Source organism: Canis aureus, chromosome 25 (genome assembly GCF_053574225.1).
Source record: "Canis aureus isolate CA01 chromosome 25, VMU_Caureus_v.1.0, whole genome shotgun sequence".
Lineage (NCBI taxonomy): Eukaryota > Metazoa > Chordata > Mammalia > Carnivora > Canidae > Canis > Canis aureus.
The window spans coordinates 41,619,266-41,626,877 of NC_135635.1; the positions used below are offsets into that span (position 1 = coordinate 41,619,266).

Genomic DNA, 7,612 nt, shown 5'->3' on the forward strand with positions numbered 1-7,612 from the left:
GACACTGGGGATGTAAGGTCGGCAAAGTCTGCGGGCTTGACCCACCCAGGTTCGGCCTCGCGGGCGCCTGGACAGATGCGCTCCCGCTGCAGACTTTTCCTCCAGTGTGTTGTGAGCGCTCTTCCAGCCTAGGCCTCGTGCTTGGCCTGCGAAGCCAATTTATCGAGAATCCCCTCACCCTTAGTATCTAATCAAGCTCCTCTTCCTCCACCCTCTGAATTTTGTCCAGCTCCCCTTCCTCCATTTTTTTTTTTTTTTTTTAAGATTTTATTTATCCATGAGACACACAGAGAGAGGCAGAGACACAGGCAGAGGGAGAAGCAGGCTCCCTGCGGGGAGCCCGATGCAGGACTCAATCCCGGGAGTCCAGGATCACACCCTGGGCCAGGCAGGTGCTCAACCACTGAGCCAAGCAGGTGCCGCTCTTCCTCCACTCTTTTTTTTTTTTTTTTTTTAATTTTTATTTATTTATGATAGTCACACACAGAGAGAGAGAGAGGCAGAGACACAGGCAGAGGGAGAAGCAGGCTCCATGCACCGGGGGCCCGATGTGGGATTCGATCCCGGGTCTCCAGGATCGCGCCCTGGGCCAAAGGCAGGCGCCAAACTGCTGCGCCACCCAGGGATCCCTCTTCCTCCACTCTTGATTTCAAGTTCCTCTCCCCCCTCTCCCTTGATAGCTAACCAACTTCCTCTTAGTTTCCATTCCCTCCCTCCCCCACACCCCCTGGCTGTAAAACTCTGCTGTATTTGAATTCAGAGTCTCTCCTCCACGTTGCAATAGTCTTGACCTCAGTTGCAGTAGTCTTAAGTAAAATCTTCCATACCATTTTTTTAAGGTTTAATTTATGTATGGGGTGGGGGGCGGGGAGAAGAACAGAAGTAGGCAGAGCGGCAGGCAGAGAGAGAGGGAGCAGCAGGCTCCTGGATGGGCAGAAAGCCCGACGTGGGGCTTGATCCCAGGATCCTGGATGACCTGAATTGAAGGCAGACGCTTAGGCACCTGAGCCACCCGAGTGCCCTTTCCTCACCATTTTTTAAAGAGCATCTGGTGAATAATGTTTCTTTAACAGCTTTCAGGGCCTTGAAAGAGCTATTTAACCTCTCTCTCTCTCAGTTTCGTGATACGTAAAATGAGATAACAGGTAAAGCTTACCTGTGCTAGCTTTACAATGACAGAACTTAATAATGTTGGCCTATATATTGTTTTCCATCCGTTTTTTACTTACATTCTCATATTTAATAATGCGTTTTCCCCCATTATATATACAAAGATGGGTTTAGAGAAGTCAAGTGATGCATGGGATCATAAGCACACATTTCAAAAGTTTCACATGTGTGATCACATTTGGCTCTCAGGACAAGTCCGAGGTACACAACAGGGTCTCTTCACTTAAGATGCTAGGGATCTGGTCTGGAGAGAAACTAAGCAATTATTCTAGGTTCACAGCTGGTCCGTGGTGGCACAGGACTGGTTTAGTTATTCTCAAACCTTCCCACACATTGGAATCATCTAAGACCCTTTGAATGCCAGGCTGCACCCCAGAACAATTAAATCTAAGACTGCAGGAGGGATCCAGACATCAGTAATTTCTTTAATCCCCAGCTGTTTCCAATGTACAGCCAGCCTCAAGAACTAGAAGTTTAAGGCAGTGCTTCTCAAACTTGAATGGGCCTATGAATCACCTGGGGATCTAGTTAAAGTGATTCTGATTTAATAGATCGGGAGTGGGGGCCAAACTGAGCATCTTTAACAAGCTTCCAAGGAAACAGGCATTTTCAGAATAAGGGCAAAGGGATAATTCAGAGGGTCTTAAAAGGGGGCCAAAATTACCATGGGAGTATGCTGCCTACGCATAGTAGATAGTTCATATAAAGGTGCCGAATGCCTGAATGAATAAATCGGTCCAACAGATTCTCCTGGAACTTTGAACTAGAAAAAGGAAATTAATTAGGTAGTTATATGTGAGGGCTAAAGAGAAAAAGCATCAAAAGAAACTTAAGATTGAGCTATGAGGAGCATGCAGACTGAAACTATGAAGAAACAGAAGCCACAAATAATATATGCTCAAGAACAGATTTACAGAGTAGGGAGTAAGAACAAGCAAAGGTAATGGAAGAAACCAGTAAACACACAAACAGAAGCAGACTTAAGCATGTAATGCAGAGACCACCTGGTTCTTAGACTCTCAGGCTACCCTGATACTAGATACTCTGCAGGTTCTGTTTTTACAATAAAACCTTTTTTTAAAAAAATAAATAAATAATAAAAATAAATAAAAACCTTTTTCTCTTCGAGGTAGTCTGAGTACATTTCTACAGCTTAATTAAAAACATCCACTTTGTCTCTTTTAACACTCAAAATAACTGCAAGGTATGAATTGTTTTTACTTTATAGATGAAGAAATTAAGGCACAGAGAAGCCAACTGATTTCTTATCTGAAGATCTCAAAACTGAGTTTGACCCCAGAAAAGTTTGCTCCAGGTGGTATCAAACCTATAACTATGAAGTTAAGTACTGGCTCTGTTTCATTATTTCCCTGGCTCCTATCAAAATGTTTAAAACAAAACAAAACAAACAAAAAAAAATGTTTAAAACACAGTAGGGACTCAATTAAAATTTGTTAGATGCATGAATGAGGACTATTATAATCAACTTCTCAAATGCATCATACATCTAAAAAAATACCTGATACAAGGGGAGAGCATTAATTCAGGAGAAATTTGGAAAATTTAAAGTACCAGTATTAAAGAATTATGCAAGAAATATGTATAAAGTTTTCATAAACTTTAAGAACAAAAAAAAGTTGAGAAATGAGGGTCTTTGAAAGAATGGACATAATCTTGCATTATTCACTCAACAATTCCAGAATTGCTCTAAAGCTTTTTTTTTTTTTTTTAATTCTGTTTATTCATTAGAGACAAACAGAGGCAGAGGGAGAAGCGGCTCCATTTGGGGAGCCCAATGTGGGACTTGATCCCAGGACTCTGGGACCAAGCCCTGAACCAAAGGCAGACGCTCAACCCCTGAATCACCCAGGCATCCCTGCTCCTCAGCTTCTAAAATGAACACAAAGTTGGTTTAAATTTTGTTTAGATAGAAACTAGAAATAACCACTGATAGACTTCCATTGACAACCTATCAAATCACATATGCCTGTTTTTTAAAAAAGGAAAAATAGTGCTTTGTTGTAGTATAGCGTATGATGGAATTCTGAATTAGTTAGGATGGGCCAAGTTGTGCTGAGGTAACAAATTAAGCCTGAAGTTTTCCATGGCTTAACTCATAAAAGTTTCTCTCTTGTGTAACATGTCTGACATGGATCAAAAGGGGCTTTGTTCCACATAGTCACTAAGGGATTAGGGTTGACAGACATATCAACTTAAATACATAGATTCATGATTCCTGGGCCAGGAAAGGAGAACAATTGAAAGTCTTGAACCGGGATGCCTGGGTGGCTCAGTGGTTAAGCATCCGGCTTTGGCTCAGGTCGTGATCCTGGAGTCCTGGGATCAAGTCCCACATCAGGCTCCCTTTATGGAGCCTGCTTCTCCCTCTGCCTATGTCTCTGCCTCTCTCTCTCTGTGTCTCTCATGAATAAATAAAATAAAATCTTTTTTTTTATTTTTTTATTTTAATAAAATAAAATCTCAAAGAAAAAAAAACCTTGAACCAAATCTTAGATGCTTCCACTATGCACTGTCCAGAGCTATTGATATGGCCCTATTTAACTGCAAATTTGATGAGAAACATGGGGAACACAGAAATGTTTAGTAAGTAGACAATGCCATTAATACTGTGGATGGTGGAGTATCCCAGGATTCTGCCCTTAGCTCTCTTCTTTCCTTACCCATGTAGTCTCCTAGGTGATCCTATTAGTGTATATATATTATTTATATCTCCAGTCCACAATCCTCCTTCATTCCATTACCTACCCAGCTTGGATCTCCAGTGGGCATCTCAGGCCAACTTTGTCCAACACCAAATCTTGGAATTTTACCTCCTAAGACTGCTCACTCCTCCTCATGTCTTTCTCATTTGATGGCAATACCTCCTACCCAGTTTCCCTTGTAATCCTAGATTCTTTACCTTAACCTAACACTTCCCATCAAATTCATCACAAATTTCTGTAGGTTCAATAATGCAGTGAGTGCTAATCTTTTAGTCATGTTTTCAAATAAAGATTTAATTATAGTCTTCACTGAAAATGAGCCAAGTGTGATGTGGGATTAGGGAGGAAAGCGTGGGTTTTCATGTTTCCTAGGCATTTAAATACTTTCAACAATAGCATTAAGGGTGAAATTAATTATATTGGTGCCAAATGTTGGTCTGCTGGTTAATAGAGGAGTCAGTGAAGTTTCTATTCTTCTTATCTATAGTTTTTTTAACTAATGGTTTTTTTTTTCTTATTCTTAGATTAAGACTGAAATAGTTACAGACTTACATCTATAGGACTTCAAAGATCTTTAAAGATAAACATCTTTGAAATTTATGGATACTCATTTTGTCAACTCATCCATGGTCATTTTGTATAAATGTCTCATGTGCTCAGGAAGAATGTGGGTTTATTCATTATGGGTGTAGAGCTCTATGTATGTCTGAATCAAGCTTACTTATTATGTTGCTCAATTCTTCATCAATCAATCAATAAATCTAAAAGCTAAGAAAAAAAAAATTTCTGTGTGCTTTATCGCCGAGTTATGTGTTGAGTCCATCACTCTTCCTTGTGACCTTGCTACATCCTATTCTAGCTCCCTCATCTCTTGTCTGCATGACCATGGGAGCCTGTGCTCTTGTAGACTACATAGCATCTCCTACTCATGTGCCAAAGGGATGTCTTTATAATCAAGTCGTACCAGCCCCTTGCTGGAAAATTCTCTAATGGAGTCTCATTGTTGCTAGAACAAAGTCCCAACTATTTACTGAACTCCTACAAGGCCTATGTGACTTGGGCTCCCTCTAGGTCTCCACTCCCATCTCTCTGTCCACTGCCCTTCTTCACCAAGCCCTAGCTATCATGCTTCTTTCTGTTCCTCGACCACGACGTGCTCATTCCTGTCTCAGGGTCTTTGCAGTTTTTGTTCTTTCTGCTTACAAGGCTCTTTCCCAAGATGTTTAAGTGGTTATTCCCTTCCAGCTTTCAGATCCTGACTCAAGTCCCCTTGTCAAGAGGCCTTCACTCAAGCAAAGTAGCCTGCCTGGTCACTATCATCCCATTTTATCTGGAACTATCTCATGCATTTACTGTTTTTACAAGTTGATCACCTGTTTGTCTCTGCTGGCATGTAAATTCCTCGAGGCTAGGGTGTAGCTTGTTCTCTTTCCTGTCTTCAGTGCTTAGAGTAGTGCCAGACACATCATAGGAACTCAGTATTTACCACCATTGGAAATCATGTTCCTAAGGAATATCTATGATATGGTAACATTCCTCTGATTCATGATTAAATGAAAAAAAAAAAAAAGGATAGAAAACTATTCACTGTGAGCCTGATATTATAAGAAAAAATACATTTGAAAAAAAGACAAGAAGAAACATGTTATTTGTGTCAAAGATTTCCCTAGGTGATATTTATAATGTTAAAAATGCTTGTGCTGTTTTTATTACTAAGGGACTTTTTCCATAAATATATGCAAGATGCCTTTTAGAAGGAAAACCCATTCAGAGGGTGGCTGAGAGAGAATGTGTATATTGTTCTCTGTAGGTAGCCACTCGCCCATGCCAAGGCAAGCCAATTTAGGATTATTAGCATTTAATATAGTAGAACTGAATATTCAAAAAGAAATCTGAGTTGATGGGTATGTGTATTCTCGGTATTTGTTCTGTTTACTTTTACAGAGTTTGGCTCTGATTATGTTACTTTATGATTTTTTTTAAGGTTTTATGTATTTATCCATGAGAGACACAGAGAGAGGCAGAGACATAGGCAGAGAGAGAAGCAGGCTCCCGGCAGGGAGCCCAACGGAGGACTTGATCCCAGGACCCCAGGATCACGACCTGATCTGAAGGCAGATGCTCAACCACTGAGCCACCCAGGCATCCCTTCATTTTATTATTATAAGATAAAGCTGTATAAGACCAGAACAAAGACAAGAAAATGTTAAGACTAACAATGGACAGACAAAACTGACACCAGATACGATTATAAACTGAGAGACTCCAGGACCAACTAAGAATTGTGGTTTTGCAATTACCCAAGTTATTTCTAACAACACTACTCTGCTTTTTCCCTCTATTGCTTTTAAGTTGGAAATTAGAGTGGTTTATGCAAATTTAATAAAAGAGAAAGCCTTGGACTTTTACTGGCAGGGATTTCCTTGCCCCACCCACTGTCATAATTGATTACATGCCGTACCCTGATGGAAAAACAATTTCTAGGCCAATAGAAAATCACAAATACATGGTAAACCATCTGCTTTGTCCAGTGACTGAGAAATAATAATGTGACCGATGATCCGAGCAAGAAGGAGCTGCCAGTCCAACTGTGCCCAGTCCTCCATCATCTTGATGTCTGAAGGTGGAGGGAGATTTGTTTTGGCAGCCACTCTGCCAACATCTGACATCTGTCATCCATAGTTCTCCATTATTGCTTGTTCCAAAAAAATCATATCTGTCAGTCAAATAGCTTTTCTACTGATGGACAGTGGAAGGATGCCTTCTCAGCCTGATGTGCTTCTGGGGAACTCCCCTTTATTTGAATACATGTATCCACTAATCCCTTTTCATGCCTTGCCTTTGAGCTTGTCACCTACTGCGCAAAAGAACTTTCCCCAAGCCCGAGTTCATTGCTGTTTGGAAAAATGGCAGCAGCACAAGGAGAATACTATGAAAATTATAAATGCTCATGATGTTACTGCTATGAGATCAAGAGTAGCCTCCTCCATCAGGATCCACAGACAAACAACCACCCCCTCCACCCTGGCCTCCTGGGAAATTAACAATTGCATATATAACACCTTTAAAAACAATTCACACAGTATTGATATGTTTGCATGTATTCAGATTGGCCAATTCTTGTTCTTCTTATGTAGTACACTTTACGTGAACTAACTTAATCTTCTTAATCCAGTGAGGTTTCCTGTTTTATAAAAGAACAAGGAAAGTCAGAGATCTTCCTGCTACTCAGTGGAAACCCAGGGATTCAAACCTAGATCTTCTTGCTTAAGTGAGACTCTGTCCACTACGACACCCTGACTCCCCATCACAATACATGTGACAATTTATATGAAACATACAAATGTATGATATAGTCAATAATACTGCAGGCAGAGAGCCAGGACCAGTGTGGGGGGTGGAGGGTAGTGAGTGGGAAGGCCAAGGGTCTTACTTTTGCCACAGCTCTGTCAGAATGCTAAGGAAAAAAGAAGACTTTTACGACCCTAAAATCCCGGTCTCTTGACCCTAGTATCTGTAAAGATTTAGAGTATGAAGCAAATAAGGTGGTAGGAAATGACATATCAAAGCAAATCTTCCATAGTGTCTTCATTTTGACTTTACAGAGATATATGGAAAATATAATAATTGTTTTTGCTTTTTTTTTCAATTTTTTTTTGTGACCTCTATACCCAATGTGGGGCCCAAACTCATGACCCCTGAGGTCAAGAGTCACATGC

The 7,612-nt window shown here is 40.6% G+C and overlaps 1 long non-coding RNA gene across 1 annotated transcript; it reads left to right on the plus strand.

Annotated features, from left to right (window-relative positions):
- Positions 1-2,222: 2,222 nt before the first annotated feature.
- On the plus strand, positions 2,223-6,978 carry LOC144297393 (uncharacterized). Its single transcript, XR_013364421.1, has 2 exons — positions 2,223-2,485; positions 5,878-6,978. It is a non-coding gene; the product is annotated as an uncharacterized LOC144297393 (long non-coding RNA).
- Positions 6,979-7,612: the final 634 nt, after the last annotated feature.